Source organism: Ceratosolen solmsi, unplaced genomic scaffold (assembly GCF_000503995.2).
Source record: "Ceratosolen solmsi marchali unplaced genomic scaffold, CerSol_1.0 scaffold14, whole genome shotgun sequence".
NCBI lineage: Eukaryota > Metazoa > Arthropoda > Insecta > Hymenoptera > Agaonidae > Ceratosolen > Ceratosolen solmsi.
In genome coordinates, this window is record NW_011948420.1 from 1,856,033 (window position 1) to 1,876,730 (window position 20,698).

At 20.2% G+C, this 20,698-nt stretch overlaps 1 protein-coding gene across 1 annotated transcript in view; it reads right to left on the minus strand.

Moving 5' to 3' along the window:
• sv (paired box protein shaven) overlaps positions 1 to 15,689 on the minus strand; it is a 105,461-nt gene extending 89,772 nt beyond the window's left edge. The window contains exon 1 of the mRNA XM_011497961.1: positions 15,579 to 15,689. The gene's annotated coding sequence lies outside the window, so the exon portion shown is untranslated. The remainder of the gene's footprint in view (positions 1 to 15,578) is intronic.
• Positions 15,690 to 20,698: the final 5,009 nt, after the last annotated feature.

Here is a 20,698-nt window from a genome sequence, read left to right on the forward strand (position 1 = left end):
CTCATTTTCTTGCTATTTTATGCAAAATTTCTCCTAACTTATGCTAATCTTTATTGTAAACTCATTTAAATATATATTCTATATTATATATTATAGACTTGTTATATTTGACTGTTTCATATTTTGTTATATTTATTGTCACAATAAAAATATATACAATAGAAACAAAAGAGATTTAATTGATGTAAGAAATTAGTTTACATAAATAAAGAATAATAAAAAAAACTTTTAGTGGATAAAGAAGTACAGATTCTTTAATATGTTATTATATTCATATTTTCAATTTCAATATTTTAGGTCTATTTGATTGGCTATACTTTTATCGAAATAAGGAATCATTTATTCATAATTTTCCTATAATTGGATTATTTTGCATTTGAAAATATGTAATAATTTAATTGAATTCCAGTATTCTTATTTGTAAAAGTAAATTGATGTAATTTTTCTTTTAAAAACAGAATAAAGTATTTTTCATTGTAGATATTTCATTGTAAACATAGATATATATTAAAATATTAATATTAGAATCGTTTGAAATGTCTTTTTAAAATAAATTTACATCTTTGTTGCATCGATTAAAACATAAATACTTTAATTATATGAAAAAATTAATTAAAAATTATTATTTATATTTAAAATATTTTCAAATATTTTATGTAGCTAAGTTTGTTATTTCTAAAACCTAATTAATATATAATTATAATACATTTTGAAAAACTAAAATAAATCTCAGTAAAAATTTATTTACACATTATTTTAAATTGTTTTGATAAAAATAAATGTAAATATTTTTAAAACAAATTTTTGTACATAATTTTGATTACGGCAAATATTTTACAATTAAAAATTTATAAGATTTTTCAGTTTACATTAATGCTAGTAAAATACTGTAAAATATTAATAAAACTTATTAAGACAACTTTTATTAAATTATTAAATTACAAAATTGTACTTTCAATTGCTTTTTTTTTCTTTTTTATTTCCTATATTTATCTACTTTATCGTTGTTTACATAACATATTAGAAATACTTTGTTTATTTTATTTTTAATTTTTTATTTATTATATTTTATTTATAATTTTTTATTTTAATTTGTTTATTGTATCTTAAAGGTTATTTTTATTTTTCTATATTATATTTATATTTTCAAATATTATGTATCGTTTGTTTAAATATGCTTCAAGTATTTTTTATTTATCCTCTCCAATCCTTAAATAATATACATAATTGGTATACATCAATGACTGTATCTTTGTCATTGGCATTAAAAATCCATTTTTATATGTTTTTTAGAATTCTTTTTATTACATCCGTTAAGCCTGTATTGAACAATTTTTTAATTATGAGATATCTTTAACTTTTATTTTGTAAAATCTAACAACCTCTTAGATCAAATTTTTATTTTATATTATTTGATTCTCATAAGTTTCTACTACAGTACTTTTGTGTATTATTGTATTTTAAATTAAATTTGTACTTTTTCAAATAGTTATTTTCATTTAATCAAATACTTTATTTAAAATCAAAATATTCAGATATTTTACTTACTATATATACTACTTTTTGAATTTAAATTAACATTCTCTAAACTTTTCCTTCGATATTTATCAGTTTTTCATCAAATATTATTTATTAACTTTTATACTTCGTTTTACGTCATTCCTAATTATCCTCATCTGTGTTATTCAACGACAATTTTTATTTTATGTGAATAATATGATATATTGTTTATTTTTCTCTTTTTCTCATTTTCATTTTATAATTATATTACTTTAGATTGCTATTTTTGAATCGTGATTTTTGTATAAAAATTTTTTTCTATTATTTTTGGAAGGGTCTAATTATTAATATACTTTTAATGGTTCCGCTATTTTTTTATCATTCTTCAATTCTTTTCTACTTTATTTATTTTATATTTCTAGTAATCACCTTTCATTAATCATTCGTTTTATGTGTTTTTCTATTTATGTACATTTATTATTACGTATTTCATTAATTTATTTGTAAGAAATATTTTTTAATTCAAGCTTTGGTTCAAACCAATGTAGTTATTTATTATCAAATTATCAAATTTTGTACACTTCTATATTTTTATTAAATATTGTTATTTTATTTCCTACATATATTTTGTTAATAAAATAAAAATTAATTAAAAATATTACATAAAAATAGTTCTCAAAAATATAAACATATTACTTTTTACAACTATAATATTTTTACAACTACAGTAGTATTAACTTACCCCAATCACTTGTGTGTTAAGAAAACTAGTAAGAAAAGAAATCGTGAAACCTCAAATAATATTCTGGAGATAAAGATTAGGTGAAACAAGTGTATGAATTTGTTAGAGCTTTTCTTGTTTATAACACCCGTATGATGTAAACTTGCAAAACTCAACAACGCGTGACAATGCGTATTTCTACCTACGGTAACTATGAACAAGAACTACTCAAGCGCGAAACAGCTTAGGCTTGTATATTGTCCTCCAAGATCTCACGCAAAAATCTTTGATACATTATGCAACTTCTCGGTTCATAAACTGGCGCTCGCGAAAGGAATTTACGTCTGTCAGTGGGAATTTCATCCCTCTACAAAATTGCAGCAACCAATGGACAGTAAATAAATGCGTGTATTTCAACGCTTTCCAGTTACTAAATAACTTCCACGATATGTTTATTAATTCTAAAAAATTACTAAGAATTACTATGGGAATATCATGGGAACCAAATTGTATTTTATTTTATATCGAATAATATTATCAATGATTTCATTCTTTGTAAATTTTTTCTTTTTTACGCATCGATAATCTTATTAAAAATGTGAGATTATTTAAAAATTTATATCACTATCTACTTTTTTCTTAATGTTTTAATTCAAAACAAATATTCTCGCTAGCTTTCTAATATTAGAAACTATTGATATTTAGACATTAAAGAATAAACACTTAATAATATTATATATATATATATATACATATATATATATATATATATATATATATATATATATATATATATATATTCGTAATTACTGTTTATATAATTTTAATTCAATCGTAATATTTATATATAAAATAACTGATTATTAATGCTTTTTCATATGTTCTATATTTCTTACTCATTCATTCTAAGTTTCTAGGATCCAAATATTCAAATAAAACTTTGTCTAATAATAATTATTTATAAAAAAATTTTATAATTTTTTATAACTTTATAATAATATATAAAATTATCGTTCAAAGTAGTATATTTTAAATGATAATTAATGAAATTCAATTAGCTAATTACAATACAAAATAGGTTTTTCTGAAAATATATTTATTCTACTAAAAATATAAGATATTTTAAGTAAAAAGAAGCTAAATAAAATTCTAATAAGACGTTAAAAAGAATTTGAAATGGAGTATTAAATTCCACATTACTGTATCATTGATATCGTCATTGGAATATTAAAAGATATACCATTAAAGATTTTCTTATCTTTGTTAATTTTATAGAACTTTGATTCATTATTTTCCTCTTTTATAGTAAATAGAGACGAACAAAATTTCATTGGCAATAAGTGTTATAAATATAAACAAATATTTATAAAATACTGAATCACAATACTGAATATTAAATGTTATAAAAGTTAAAAAAATGTTATAAAATATACTTTGTTAAATATTTTTTTTATTAATCACATATGTATATGAAGGAAAATTCTGCTGATGACTAATTAGAAAATATTTATAGATACACGCTTAACAATTAATTTTTACTAATGTACAGAATATAAATACTAGAGGCAGATGTGTATTGGTTTTTTTATATTTCATAGACAAGTATGTACAATAATCTACGGTATATTGTCGGAAATTACTAAAAGAGGGTATAAAAATGCGAAAATAAAGGTTTTTTAATCATTTGCTCTCTTATAAGATTAAAAGGAATAATAAAATAAAAAGAAAAAAAGAGTAGCGTATAGAATTGATTAGTCTTGGTACATCCTGCTCTTCATCCATCGCTCATGGGAAAGTCATTGGTTAAGAAAACCGAAGCGGTTTTTTGCACCGATTCAGAAACATTGCGTTCTCAATACCTATCCAAAAATAAGATCGATCGACATAAATCCGTCATATTCAAGATATTTTAAAAAATACTACTAATTTAAAAAAAAATACTTAATGACTATTTGCACATAGAGTGGAGTAAATATGAAAAAACTACAATAGCTGGAAATATTTTTTTCAAAATCTATTAATTGATTATGAAGCGCCATTATAACTTTTGTTTCTAAAAAGAATATTAATTTTAAAAACATTATACTGTAAAAGAACGCATGATTTTAATAATTTGATATTACCTTTAATCACAATAATGTTAAATCATAAGAACTAAAGAAATAGTTGATCGAATAAAATTAGAATGAGACACTACTATTATTAAAATTATTCTTTCAGTTCTATTGCATTTTTAATTCAATAGAAGTCAGTTATAATAAATATTTTAGTTTATAGCATATTCACAGAAATATATTTATTTGATTAAGAGTTTAATATTTAGACGCTACTATTTTCCGCAATTTTCCGCGGCTTAGGCAAATACTGGAGATATTTTATATATGTATCCGTTTGCACTATATAAAAATGATGTTTTATATTTTTTATATTATCACAAATTAAAATTTGGTATAATTGTTATTTTATTGTTATATATATATATATATATATTTTTATTGTTTTTTATTGTTATATATATATATATATATTGATTCTGCCACAGGTGAGTTTTAAATATCAAATTATTTAATTAAATCATGTTAAATATTTATATCCTGTTATTAGAAATCAAACATATTTAAATATAATAAATATTTACTTATTATTTTTTAACAGATTCAATAAACAATATTATATGGTATTAAATAGGCATATGTAAGTTCATATAGTGACTATAAATTATCATCAAAAAACTTGGTTCATTGAATCTAAATATTTCAATTTTAAAGTTTATAAAATGTCAGATATTTAAATGCATATATTAAATTCATCAATAAATAGTAAACTCTACAACTCAATCAAAATTTAAACAATAGTTTATATATTGATGTAATGTAATTTATCAATTACATAAATAATTAGTATTAAATATTAATATTTCAACTTAGGATACACAATTGTAAGTTTTAAAATTGTTTTAACATTTAATAAAATAATTTGAACTTAAAATACACTTTTGAAAGAATAATTAATAATCAATTAAAAAGTTAATTACTTCAGAAAGAGAAAAACACAAATAGAATATTTAAAGAAAGCTAAAATATAATGGACTGTATAAATGTAATAAAATGTATTTGATCAATATTATTTGAAACGATTGTTTGCAGTTAGTTTCTTAGACATAAAACAATTAGTAATATTTGAAGATGATTGAATAGATAAGGATAGAGAATAGATAAGGATATAATATATTACATAAAAGAGTAGAATAGATAAATAATTGTAGAAATCATGGAAATCTATTAATTTATCAAGTTAAATATGTGTCCGAATCACGAAAGAGAGAATATAGTAAAATGAAAAATTAAGAATATTAGAGAAAAGGTATTATTTTAAAATAGCAATACGATGGATTAATATTTTTATTGAAGACTTTATTATAAAATATGTTTGTTAGAATATAATGTATTTTATATTAATTTATTCTGAAGAAGTTTTAAAATAAAAGATAAAAACAAATTATAAATCATAATATAAAAATTTTATTAAACAATTTGCTGAGGAAAATTAAATTTATATTCAATGAATTACAATATATCAGCACATAGTTGGTATTATATTAAATTATTTATTTAAAAAACACAGAATAACGATATTAATGAGATATGTAAATGTGTATATTTTTTCTACTTAAAGATAGATTTGTGAATAGCAATTAAGACCTATTTATAACCAAATATAACCATAAAGACTATATATATATCCAGCAGTAGATTATTAAAAGAGTAAAAGAAAGCTCAACAAAACACCAAGAAGAACACAATTTTATTTTATTTTGTTCATAATTTTTTTGTATATACATTATTATTTATCGTTTATTTTTAAGTGTTTCCTTTAAAATACTTATGTGCATATATTTATGTGTTATTTTTGTTTTCAATATTTATATTTACTGTCTTTGTACGATCATCATAAAATAATATTGCTTCAAGCTTCATTTCGTTTCGAGAATTTCATCTTTAAAAATAGCGTATACATTTCCTCTTGTATTTGTATACATGAAATACACCGTATCTGAAAATAAGCGATATACTGTAAAAGGTGTTTTATGGAGAAACTAATTGACCGGTATTCGTACAAGATTGTATTCTGAACTTCTTATTTAATATTTAATTAATTATCCATAAAAGTTTACCATAGGAATGAGTTATTAAAATAAACGTAATAAAATAAATAATTCAATAATTGAAACACCTTAAATTTTCGGAAAACGTAATCTAATTATATTCTTCTTATAGAATAATTAAATAGTCTTGTATTATGTTTTATATTAAGATTCGAGTTCAGATATATATATTCATAATCTAATTTGTATAATGTCAATCTAAAATATATGCCTGTATACATTAACTAATTTAAATCACCTCTGCCAACAAACATTGTCTTGGTTTTTAAATAAAATTTCTCTTAATAATATACGTCTTATCTTTAATTAAAGCAACATAATATTCGAGTAATTGATAACGTATTTAAATAAAAATGGGATAAAAATATATATAGTTTATATATAGTGCCTAAAAATGTGTCTATCCGTTTACGAAAAATAATTTTTTATAAAATATAAATGTTTTGTAACAAAAAAATTTAATTACACTATGGAAGGGATTTTTTTATTATTTTTAATAAATTTTATAAACAAGAATTTAAAATTTTCCTTTGATTTTATATTTAAAAATATTAACCTCATATATATATTACTTATTAAAAATATACCTGGAACATAATGCTGTATAATAATCTCCAATCTTGAATTAATAACTATATATCAGTTTTCATTTTTTAATACTAATGAGATTTTCCTCAGTTTAATAATAATGAAAAAATAGAATAAGATACATAATAAAAAATTATTAAATTTTTATTTTTTTATAAAAATAAGAAATTTTCATTATAATTATATTAAATTAAAACAGTATCAGTTTGTTTTATTTCATCAACATTATTTTTTTTATATTTTTTAATTATTTAATAATGTGATTCGTAATTACTTCGATGATAATATATTGTTATTAGTTTATTAAAATACATATTGTAAGAGTTTAAAAAAGGGTTTGCTAATTGTAATCGAAGAACTTCGTGCGCCATTCGAATTCAAAGGCTTCCTAACAAGTTCTAAAGTAAAGAAGATAATGGTAGAAATTTTGCTTAAATAATTATAATTATATATAAATTTGTATTCCTTATCAATTTATAATTATTTATATCTTAATAAGCTTAGTTAGAAGTTTTTTAGTCAAATTATTTATAAAGCTTTTTATATTTACAAACAAGAAATATTTAATGTAATACATGTTTAAATAATTCAACACCCTATTGCATTGTCGAAATATAAACAATCATTAATATCTTCAAAAAAATCAATTACTATACTATTGTTATTTATATATATTTACTTAAAATGAATACATGACTCATAAAAGATTATACCACGTGCAGGTGCCGCGGTGCAGGTAGCTATATTACAGATACCGTTATACGTCAATTATGACATAGAGCAAAATTTCGATGTTAGTAATGTGATTAATGTTTTTTATTATCTACATAGAATATTTTTAGTAAAATTCTTTTTTTATATATTATATTTCCTATATAATATACCATTCCTTAAGTAAAATAAGTAAATTAAATAGAAATTTATATATATTATTTAAAATATTCTATTTTATTGTATATGTTTTAATATTTTTGAAATTGATATTTATCTAATTCTAAAATATTTTTTATTTATGAAATATCGTAAAGATATAATAATTAGCTTTGTCAAACCTCTATAACTATTATCTATGTAATAAGTTGTCCCTAAATATGCGTAAAAAATATTATTTTTATTAAAAAAACTTTATACAAACTTTGAGTATATTGTGCATTATACTCTATACTAGATAAAGATATATTTTTATTAATTATTTATGAATAAATTACTTACAAGAATTCTTAAATGTTTAAAATTATTTTTATTACAAAATTTATTTATATATATAGAATATTTTATTTATGATTTTATTATGTTTATCAGATTAAATATAGATATTATACTAATTAATATTATACTTTAATTTGAATACAAGAAATTTTAATTATTTATTAAAAGCACATGTTTTGTTTTTAGTCATAAATGCAAGACTTTATTCTGCTTATTAAATACTTGAGCTTTAACTGGGGATCTCACACTACCCATAGGTTATACATGCGGGACCAGTCATTAAGCTATGTTTAGTTTATCGTTTGTAGATGTGATGTTATTTACTGGATAGAATAGAATAAGAATAAAATAAATATTCTATTATATATAAAAGTGACATCACACAGGTTATTTGGCAGACACTAGAAAACTTTTTTAACGTATGAAAGTAAAGTAAAATGATAAAATTAGAAATATGTGGTCTTATTTCTTTATTTAATCAATTTAAGTTATTAGAAATAAAATATGCTATATTCTGTTTCAATAAAGTATATTTATTCCTCTATTTGTTCTTATAGAAATCAATTATCTCCATTTTATCCAAATTTTTAGTCATATGAATATTTTACCACTTCTACTGTAAAGTTGTTGTACCTAACTTCAAAATAATATATTTCTATTATGTAAGAATAACAACTGCATGAAAACTTGATTTTTCACTAATTTTAAAACTTTTCAAAATTATTTTGTATATTGTGTTTTCAACCATTGTATCTCTATATGCCGAAGAATCTCTTATCTATAAGAACATATAGGACATATCTCTCTTATGTATGCTTTTATGATTAAATTCATAATTATCAATTTTATTAATCTTATGAAAAATTTATCAAGTAAAAATACCTAATATTTCTGTAAAAATGAATATTAAAATGAAATAGATTCTTTATTATTTGATAGTTTCTGAATTAATATTAAAAAAAATGAATCAAAATAATAATTATTAAATGTTTTGACAAATGTTGAATTGAAACTTATTGAAAATTTCAATCTACATCAACATTTTCGGAACACATATATAATATAAAAGTTTTAGTTTATATATATCAAAAGTATCACTAAATATCTATTATTATTGTAGCGATTTAAATAATATGAAATAAAGAATTACAAAGATCTTTTTAAATAAGTAGTTATATTTATAAGAATAATTCAAATAAAAGAAATATTTAAAAGATTTAAGATTCTATATAGTAATATAAGAAAAAATTATTTTTGCGATTTTTAAAATGACGTTAAGCTGTAATTTTTTAAATATTAGAAATACGTAAGCAACATATTTGGTAAAATGTTTTATAAAATGATATTTGTTATAATAATTAATTTTTTAATTATAATGAGAGTAAATTTTATAAATATAGTACGATTATTTTTATACTTCTGGCTTATATTGAAAAACTTCATTATTAAATAAATCTTTTTAATTATTTTTTCGAGCTTCAACTGTTACAACTGTTTAAGTTATTTTTCATTCCAGTGATAATATGTTATTTTATTTGTGAATAAAAAATAATGCCTATTTTATTTATTAATATTCGGGTTAATATAAATCCTATTGTTAAAAATGAAAGTAAGTAAATAAGTACTACAATAAATTAAAATTCTTTTTCACAACTCAAATTTTGTTAATTAATTACTAATACCTTTCCTTTATATTTTGAAAGCAATCATATTATTACATGGTATAAATTTATCTTAATGGAAATTATTATAATAACTCATAACTAATCTAGATTACTATATCGATATAAATTAGAAAGAATTTTTCTGTTTTTTATTTCAACATTTTATTGCTTATTTTCTTATTTTGTTTCTGTTAAACTCGTGAAATTAATATACCTATGTATCAGGGCTGTAAAAAGTATCGGTAATATAATTTTAATTACTTATTAATTTAAACTAATTAAGAATATTTTTTAAATGTTGAGTATTGAATTAGTTTGTAATCTAGTATTGATATCTAGAGTAGACAATAGTGCAATTTTATTCAAACTGTTTTAAAGATATGAAATATCCAAAAAGTCATTTTATTAAGATAATTATTTTTTTATCATAATTAAGACAATAATCTTTTGTTCGAATTAATTTATTGTAATATAATTTAACGTTGATTTTTATTAAATAAAATATATTTTTGCATAAATAGAAGAGTATTAGAAAATTACCTGATTAATTATATTTACACATGAAAACTTTATTTATGCATTGTATATTAAAAATTATTTGTCCCCTTTTTTTAATAATTTTGAAATGTTTAAAAATATTTTAATTTGTGCGAAATTATATTCATCATGATATTAAATATATAATTTATTAATTATAGTTTACAGTATGATTTATTATAACAGAATAAAATGATTGTTATTTGATGCTAAATTTAATTTATCAGATTTAAAACAATAAGGATCTCTTTATATAAAAAGTACCATTTCACTTACATTTTAATAATTCTATTAAATTATTGTTTTTAATGAAATTTTTAGATTCCATTCATAATTGATTAATATATATTATTTTTATTATAAATCTAGAACTTTCATTAGATTTTTTATAATAAACATAAGTTAATTTTTAAAAATTTCATAATATATCAATTTGAAAATATTTATTGGAAATTTTTTTTGTATTATTCATAATAATCCTTTATATATTAAATAAAATTTCTAAATACAATTTATTTTGCGTGTTATGATTTATTATATTTCTATAGAAGAGTATATTATTTAAAAAAAATTGTTGTTAAATAATAGTCTCTATACATGAAATTATTTAATTAGATCAATTGAAATTAAATTTAAATATAAATCGAATAATTAATTCTTACATTTTTTATAAATAATTTGTAATTAATTGTATAATAATTTGTAATGTCATATCACACTGTATATTTTTATATTAAACTTTTTATACGATATAAATCATTTTATATTTATGTAAATCAACACAAATTACAATATATAAGGATACAATATTGTTGACTATCGCTGTGAAATTTACAGCAGCCAGCAATAAGCTGATCCGATCTGAGAAAGACAAATTTTGATGTTATCTGCTTTTATTTTAAGTAGTATTGCAGTTCTGCTTATTGTGTAGGAAAAGAGTGTAGGATAAAATAATGATACCCTACTTTGTTTTTACAGACATCAATATAGTAAAATTAAGCCTGAAAGAAGAGATAGACATAATGAAAGAAAAATATTGCGGATAGAAAGAGAAAGAGAGAGTCACTATTATCCTAGATAGTATATTTTTTTATACTGATATTTTATTTTTTTTATATTTATATTTATATTTATATATATACATTTATATATTTTTATATTCATATTTATGTTATATAAAAATATATAAAATATTTTATATTTTATATTTATATATACAGGTCGGTAATTTTTTAATGTATTTTGTCTTCTCTCTCTCCTTTTCTCATTTCCATTCACGAATGGAAAAAACTCTTAGATATTTGTTTGAATTTCCATATACCAATATCAATAAAAAAAGTAGTGTGGATTGGCAATAAATTTTACATAACGTTTTTTTATGCGAATAGTATGATAAAATAAAAAAACCCTTTGAAATTTAGCGTGATTAAAAAATACTTATTACTAAATTTAATTTTCTATTAAAAGTGTATTATTTGTATTCATAAGCAGTCATCACAAATACTGTAATTTAGATAGTATTCTAATAAATAAAACTGAACATCGTAATTATTAATACTTAACTCAATATTGAAAAATAAAAAAATATCTTTTGTACCACATTTTCAACTTTATAACGTATTCCAATTGTTATTTGATATGTTAAAGGATAATTCAATTCCTACAATGTATTAATAGTATTACCATATTTGTATAAAAATGTATAAAAATATAACCATATTTTTAATTCTTTACTTGTTAAAAATGTGTAAAATATCATAAGCAATAATATATTAATAAAAAATAGTCAAATTTAAATCGAAATATGTTAATTAAAATATCAATTATATAAAAACACTAAATTCTATTATAATTAGAAGTATATTACAAATATATCGTCATTATAAAATAGAACTTATATATTTATTACATTGTTTATTTGTTTATAATAAAGAATAATTATAACATACACAAACATACACAACACATATATTATTAGAATTTTTATAAAATAAATATAGAATTAGACTCAATTTGATCCATATGCCTTTTATTAATACTTTTATATTAATTTTTCTATATATAATATTTAATGGTCTCTCTCTCTTTCTTTTTCTTTCTTTCTCTTTCTCTCTCTCTCTCTCTCTCTCTCTCTCTTAACAGTGTTAATAAAGCAAAAGGTATTTTAAATTTAATTAGAACGTTTTAAGAAATCGTTTGAAAATCTTGAATTCTGGAATCTGAATCAATGGAAATCTGGTCATGTTTTTAATTTTTTTTTAATAAAAGTTAAAAATAATTAAATGTGTAAAGCTAAATCATAAATAGAATTTCATAATAACATAATTACTTTATTCATAATTTATAACCAATCATTATAGTAAACTTTATATTTCAAATTAATGTTAATACAAAAATATTAAATTATTAGACTAAAGATTGGTAAAACATAAGACGTAGAAAACCAAAAATAACTCTTTTCAATATTTTATTCATATTAAATTTTAACTATGGAAACTAGTTCTCACGTACTAAATAGTATAAACACACAATACTTAACAATATATATATTTATTAAAGAATATTAGTTCGTATTTCTAAAATTATTTTATGAATGTACAACTATGAAAATTATCTTGATTTTAAAGTGTTAAATTTTTAATTATACAAGATTTAAAAATTAATTTTCATTTTTATACTCTCTCCACATTTTCTGAAATATTTAATAATCTTATTCATTAATAAAACTTTTTTTTAAGGTTATTTAGTTATTGTATAAAATGCGAATTTTAATAACTTTTCTATATTTTAGTTTTACATGTTGATTTTAATGTAATATATGCTTTATTAGAACGTGTATCTTCAGTTCGAAGAAAGAGAGAGAGAGAAATCAAATAAAACTTCTTGTATTTTAATATTGGAATATATGTCATCGTTTTACTCACGATTATTTAATCAATTTAAAAAATTTTTTTTAAAAATACAACAAAATAAATAAACTTTTTTATACTGTTTATTACTGGTTTAAATGTTCTTATAAATTTAAAAGTCACATATGGTACATTATTATCCATGTAAATGTTAGTTTTATTTTTAATATGATTTGGAAATATATTTATACTGATTAAATTTTTTTTAACATTCTGTTATTTTCCAGTTTTATTGTCAAAAATATATTTTAGAAATATTCTATTATATTATTTATAACTATATTTAAATAAAAGAACTTTAAAATAACTTAAACATATCTTTAATTTGATTGCTCTAATTCAATTATTTACAGAAAGCTAGTCATATTACTTAAAATTTAATTTAAATAATTTAGAAATAATTATATTGTTAAGGATTAGCGATTCTTACAGTAGCCAATAATTATAATTTAATTAATATATATTTTCAATTTGTATTAAATATATTGAAAAAAATAAAATTTCTATAACCTCATGAATGTATAAAATGAATATATAAAATATATAAAACCTTTAATTTAATATTTCTATGAATATTATATGAATATGAACTTTCATTAGTGCTATTACTTTAGTTAAAGAATAAATATTTTAATAGTCGTTGTATAACAGAATTGAAATATTGTTTTAAATCTAATAGTTAATAAAATGGCATATCCTTTACTTCATTTATATAAGTACATTTTTAATGGAAAACTTAAGATTTAAACGATAAAGCAAATACAACTTTAATTACAATAGAATTGAAATTGTTCTTGTATTAAAAACTCAACAACTATTTATATTGCTCATTGTCAAATAAGATGAAATAACATTATTTATTTCGTATATTTAGAATTAATCAAATGTCATTAAATTTGATTTTAGTAACTGGTAGAGATAAGATTAAAGCAGTTTTCACCCTCCTCGGCTAAGAATTTAATTTGCATAGAAATATAGATAGAAAAATCATAGTTTTCTTTCAACTTTTAAAGTCATAGAGGGTTCTTTAAGTTTTTCACAATCGTAGTCAAGACCTTAATGGCGAAGTAGATTAAAGTTTAATGGAATGCGTAACAATATTTAAAAAAAAACTGCTTCTGTGCTCAATCTTCTATATTAATTTGCAAGTCCTATAATAAATGAAGATGACTGAAACGAAGTATTTTTAAATTAAGTTGACAATAGCGTGTAACATATTATTGACAACTTATATTTATTCTATTCATTTATGAAATAATATAATTATAAATCTTTGCAAAGGCTTCTAGTATTTTTCCTGCTTCTTAAAATTGATATTATAACTTAGGTAAAAAAAGAATGTGAATTAAATAAAGTTTAATTCATAATTTAAATGTTTAATTATTACTATTAAGAAGATTAACTAGATGGATTTCGATTTTTAGATATTCTATTTATATTTGAAAATGTTTTCAAAAGATATATGCAATAAATAAAAAAAAGGATTATTACAAAATATTATAACAAAACTAAATATTCCGTTATAGTATATAATGATAACAAATTAATGGCAATAAAATATTAACTTATTTTTAATGCGTATAAAAAATGTATAAAATCTAATTAATTGTTTTGTCTTATAATAAAAAACATTTGTGAAAGTATATTAATAATGACAATATTTAATTTGTTAAATTAGTTACATGTTATGTCAAATGATAGGAGTATAATATATCCGATAGAAATAATACATAAACATTATTTTAAAATGAATTATTAAACATTATATATTACTATTAATTAATACCTTTAAATGAAAACTATTAGTAGGCCTTTGAATTGTTAATGTGTAAACAATCATATTGATTTAACACTAACATTTATACCCACAGTTGCCTTTTCACTTACTTTTCAGAAAATAATAAGCATAACAAATACAAATATTTATTAATTATAATAAGATTAATTTATTTTCAAAACAATGTTTAGAAATATTGCGCCTAGTTAAATATTTTTAATACAGTTAACCAAGGATATTAGTTTGAAATAATCGTCGATCTATATTTTATCATAAAAATCGCATAAATAGTATATAAATAATAAAGTTAGAATTATCTTAAAATTAAAACAATTTAGTTTATGGCAAAAATTAAACAAGAGAAATAAAATTGATAAAGTAAAAGAGGGTGAGAGATTTTTCACAAAAGTAATGTATATCGTTACATAAGATAATAAACTGCATTCTAGGAGCAATGCAAGGGGTAACATGTCATTTACGTAAAATTATTTAGATCTTATTGACTTACTCAGAAGTCGTTTTTTGTAGATAATATTAGGCTTTTATGCTTTAATAAAAAAATTTTTAGTCACTTGTATAAATTTCTATGTTCTGGACACTATATTCTGCTGTCACGGTATTTGGCACTTACTTTGTCACAAAATAACAAAACATAAATAAGCGACGACAGATTAAAAATAAAATTTAAAGTAGCCGTGAGATAATTTAAGAGTATAATATAACACTATAATAAATAGAGAACTGAAAAGTAATTTAGTGGTGAATGAATAAGTAAAAGCATCTCGTTTACACCAGAAATTGCAACACGTGTCATTTATTCACTCAAGTAGCTAATTCAACTCCGCGATGCATGCGCTGAGAATGTTTCGAATCCTACCAGGCAGGTTGCTGCCTGTCTTGCAACGTGCACACCTCGCTGGAGCGTGCAACAGGAGGCGTGCTGTCCCGGACTGGACTAGCTTGGGCCCCTCACTTCATGCCACCGCTTCCAGTTGCGAGGGCCGGCAGTTCCCTCTCACTCTCAAGTCATTTCCCCCACTTTTCATACATCACCCCTCTATCTACGGCCCAACTACCCAATGTGCTTACCATTTACTTGCTAGCAAACTTACCCGCACTACCGCCTCCACATTTAGCGCATCAATATTGAAGTACGACTGTTCTTCCATATAGAGTTCAATTTTCTTTCCATTTATTACATTCCTGTATTTTATTCACAAGTTTTAATTTATATTATGTTGTAGCATTTTATACATGAATATTGCACCTTTTGAGCATGTTTATAATAGCAATTACGTTCTCCTGTTAAATGCTATAAATTAATTTATATAGTTTATATATTAATTTATTTCATGGTCTTATACATTTTAGTAGAATTTGAATATTATATTTTTAAATTCGACTTTAATTTTATATAATTATATATATATATATATAACTTTGAAATTTAAACATATAACATTGGTTATAACCTATAAGAAAACTCAAAAATAACCACTTCATTTATAAACACTTATACTTTAATTGAGATGTATAATTTTGTATACATTTTTAATTCATAACAAGCTAATCTTTATTATTAGATTAAATAATAAATTCGTAAAATTAACATTTTACAATTTACTTGACTAAAACATAATTCAATTTATTATCTGTTTGGATAGCCATTTGTAGTTTATGTATATTTTTAAATCGAAATACTATATTTAAGTTAGAAACTTAAAATTATTATACTCATAATTAATATACAATAAGTAATTATATAAATGATTAAAACATTTATTAATAATACTTCTAAAAGAATTTATTGAAAATAATAAATAATAAATTTTATTTATAAAAAAAATAATAATTCTGCAAAAACTGGGCAAAAATTTCAATGGATATGAATTTTTAAATAGATAAGTTTTTTAAGCATAATAGATGAAAATCTATTCATATATTTGAGTAATTTTTTAATAAAAACTTTCTTGCGAAGAAAGTATGTCATTTAAAGTATTTAAGGAGAAATTATGATTTATGATCAATTTATGATTAATTAAATTCTTATTTTTGAAAGATGTCAATTTTTATACCTTATTCATAAAACGATACCTTCCATTAAAACGTTTTATTTTGGTAGTATTTATTTTTATTTTATTTGTATTTATTTTATCTTACTATTCAATTTAATTAATGAAATTAAGTTTAGATCAATTCCAAATACATTCAAATGTGTGAAATATTATTGAATTAGATTATTATTATCAATTTAAATAATACTTTAGTTTGCTGAAAATATTGAATTTATTCCATAATAAAGTATATATAAACTGACTAATATTATCGAATGTTTCACTAGAACATTCATGTTATTCAGAAGAAAGTTCATTTATTAAAGCTGTTTCTTAAATCGTTAACATAATATGTCTCAATTCATTAAGATCTATTTTTATTTAACTTCTTGATCATATTAAAGGTTTTATATATCGATCATTATGATCCAACATTGCCTTAAATATATATATATATTTTAACTTATAATTTAAAGTAGTTTTGACTAATGTAATATTATTTATTATATGTCAATTTTTATATTTGCAATTTCAGCTATTTTTAATATAAATAATTTTGGAAACAATAAATTGTGTCTCTTTATAGCTTTCTGTATTCTTCAGTTATAAACATACAAATTTCGCAAATTTGAAATTACATGCAACTAGTTAAGGAAAAAAATCACTCTTTTGCTATTAATGGTAACATCGTATTTATTTATTTATTTAATAATGTATTTATTTATTAGTGGTTATAAATGGCTACGAAGTTTACATTATTATTATAAATAAAAGTAAAGATTTATCATTTATATTTAACGATACTGCTTTTTACGTTTCACAAATATATTTTAAACGTTATATTTAATTATCAATTCAGTATATTTGCACACATATATCGTTGTATATAAACTCATTATAAGTATTTTATAAATTTACATTGCATGTATTAGATACCTTTTACTAGAAATTTTAATTGTATTATATTATTTTATAGAAATAAGCAGTGAGTTAAATTAATATCATAAGGATCATTGTTTTTTCTTTACAGTCATATGCTATGTATTGCTAGTCTATTGTTAGTTATTGAATATGAATTCAAAGCAATTGAATAGGGTTTGAAATTTATAGGGTTTGATAGTTTGTTTATACATATATAAATATATATATAAAGACAGTTATGTATGCATATATGCATATTTATATATAAATATACTGTTATGTATGCAGGCATGGAATTTGTGTACATGGAACATTTACACAAGGATCTTTAAAATTTGGAATTACAAATTACAAATTACAAATATTTTAGATAATTATTTCCTATTTTAAAAATTTGTATTTATTTTTATTTTAAATTGATACACTTTAGTAGTTCGTTTTTATATATCATATAAACGTTATCCTTTAAGCACCGAAAAATAAATGCTACATCCTATACTACTAAATGTTTCAACGTCTGCTTATTGAAATCCTTGAATTTTACAGTCTATTTTTTTGTTTTAAAATAATATTAATATTTAATATTTTTATAATGTTATGAAGTTTATTTCTATCCTAATTATGTATTCGGATTAAATTCTTACATGTACTGATATTACGAGTTTTAACAATTCATGTTTTACTCTAAATTTTCCAAATTCTACCTTTTTATTGATAAAGTTTTAACATGTACTTATATACTAACTATAATATAAAATATAAAATTAAGAATTTTATATACATTTTAAAAAAAATTTGATATAAAATTCTTATTGATTATTTTATTAATTTATCATTTATACATGTCATATTTCGCTTCATTTATTGATTAAAAAGAAGGCAAATAAATATAATTTTATTAATTATAACTAATAAAAAAAATAATATTTAGTTTATTAAATTTTAACATTACCTAACTTTTGAATATTAAATAAAACAAATAAAAATTAACAATATATAATATATAGAATCTTCCTCTAAAGCAATTAACTAATAATTAATAAAGAAACTAAATATATTCACACTTTCATTGTCAAGATACTTAAAAGAAATATTTCCATCATAAGCTGTAGAAATATTCACATCGATTTACAGACTTATATGGTGTTCTAATTTCATCGATATACTTTTGAGACTAAACAATAACATAACGGATAACATTGATATTTATAATGCATTAATTATGAACTCATTATATTTAAAAATTTTATTGTAATTAATATACCTATGTATTAATAAAAAAATGTCCGTGATAAAATATCATGTTAATTTTACATTTAACATGCAATAATTTTAAATAATGATGTATAAAAATTTAATATAATGATAATAAAATTATGAAAATAATAATAATATCAAAAATTTAAATTAAGGCTTCGCATTTTTTTATTTTCATTTTATCTCTTTTCTCTATTTAAACAAAAATTCCCATTGATATGACAACTAACCCATATAAAAATTATTTTACAAAGAATTAATAATTCAGTTTAAATTAAAAGTACTATTTTTTAAAGTATTTATTAGTCTTTATGTTACACAACAATTTTATACACGGTCAATCCAGATTTCGATGTCTTGCATTAATAATAAGTTCAGTCTGATATTGGAATAAAAATATTCATCATTCAACCAAGATGGCGCCTTGAATAAATGAAAATTAGACATTCGTAATAATTCGTATAAACATGCGTAACTAACGCGGGTATAAAAAAAGAGAAAAAATATCCGAATTCTGATTTTTGACAACATTATTCAATTTAATAAAATAACAATCCGATATATATAACTTGTTTGCAGGAAATAGAAAAACTTCAAGTGCCTTGATAAAATATATGACTTTATTTTATGATTTGATAATATTAGTATTTTATAATTTTTGTTTCAATCAATTAATCATTATTATAGAAGTATAGAATTAAATCATTTTATTGATATAAGAAATGAAAACATTTTATAATATTAAATCTAAGCCAATACAATCATTTATATTATTTAAACAATTGTATATAAAAAATGATTTTATTATTTTTAATATAAAAATAATATAAAAATATATTAAAATATTAACATATTTTAATATAAAATGTTATTTTTCTATAAAAAATATAGAAAAAATTATTCATTTAATTTATTTACTGACACTATGTTGAAAATACGTCAAATTGTATTTATTACAAAATAAATATAAAATACAATAAATATTACATTGTAAAATAAAATTTTACAAATAGAATTATATTGATTAATTATACTTTAAATCTAAATAATTTAAATTTATATAAGTGAAAAAAATATATTTTATTACGATGCGATCAGTTGTATATTTGAATGGTATGCAAAGCAAGTTAGTTATTGAATGCAGGATTCAGTCCAAGTACTTATGAATTTAAATCTGATCGCATAGTGTATAAAAGATTGAATTAAGCATAACTAAACATATTTTACGGACTGCGTAAAGGGAATATGCGAAGGCTACAATTTTGAAGAAAGTATATATATGCACAAAATAATATTGTGAATGATTTAAATAATACAGAAAAATAATATTATTCGTCGGAGCTTGAAATAATAAGAAATAATTGTTTATTTGTTTTATAAATATTTAAAAAGATTC